Source organism: Triticum dicoccoides, chromosome 1B (assembly GCF_002162155.2).
Source record: "Triticum dicoccoides isolate Atlit2015 ecotype Zavitan chromosome 1B, WEW_v2.0, whole genome shotgun sequence".
Classification (NCBI taxonomy): Eukaryota; Viridiplantae; Streptophyta; class Magnoliopsida; order Poales; family Poaceae; genus Triticum; species Triticum dicoccoides.
The window spans coordinates 89,710,031-89,711,130 of NC_041381.1; positions in this window are offsets into that span (position 1 = coordinate 89,710,031).

Here is a 1,100-nt window from a genome sequence, read left to right on the forward strand (position 1 = left end):
GGCGGCGCTAGGGCGACGACGGCGTCTCGGGCGGCGGCGGATCGGGGCTCGGCTCCGGGCTCCAGCGGCGGCGGTGATGGTGGCGGGTGGTGGCGGGGTGGTGGTGAGGCGGTGGGGCGGCGCTATATGAAGGAGGCCGGGCGGGGCGGCTTGCGGAAGGGGGCGCCCGGGGCAGAGTCCGGCTCGGACTCCCCTCGGCGTCCGTGCTGCGCACAACGGCGCGCGCAGGGAAGGCGGCAGCGGTGGCGGCTGGGCCGGCCTGCTCGGCTGGGCCTTTGGCCCGGTCGGGAGCGAGGGTTTTTTTTAAAACATTCCGCCGAAAGAAATATTCCTAGAAACATTAATAAAAATCTAAAAATTCCAAAACAAGTTTTCTCCGTCTAAATAAAATATTTAGAACAAGATGAACTTTTCTTGGCCCCTAAAATGCAATTTTTAAAACATGCAAATTTTTCTAGGGCAAATAAAAATCCCGAATAAACTCAAATAAAATCCAAAAATGATTTCAACATTTTTCCTCCGATATTTCAATTGTTTTGGAGAAGTCATATTATCTCCCCTCATTTATTATTTTAAAATGAAATATTTTCCGGAGAGAAAATAATTAAAATCAAATCCTCGTCTTCACTATTTGATAAAAATTTCAAATATTAAAATTAGAAAATCCCCAACTCTCTCCGAAGGTCCTTGAGTTGCTTAGGATCTCGAGGATTGCAAACGAAAAGCAATAAAATATGATATGCATGGATGATCTATGTATAACATGCCAAATTGGAAATTTGGGATGCTACACTTGGCCATATGCATCAGAGCAAGGAATATTAAAGAGAACACCTTCATGCCCATGAGTCCTTCTTGCAAACAGTATGTACATCAACAAGAATTCCTCATACACATGATTGTGATGCATATACTTACCTTGAAGTCTTGAGTTGGCTTAGGATGAAATGAACCTGCGTAAACAAGGTGAGATAACACAGATACATCTACAAGCCAGAGCAAACAAAAGAAACCACAAGAATACCAAGACTGGGATGACATGTAGATAGTGAGTACTAAGTACCACATGAATTAGACATGTCCCCAAGAGTAAAAGATAT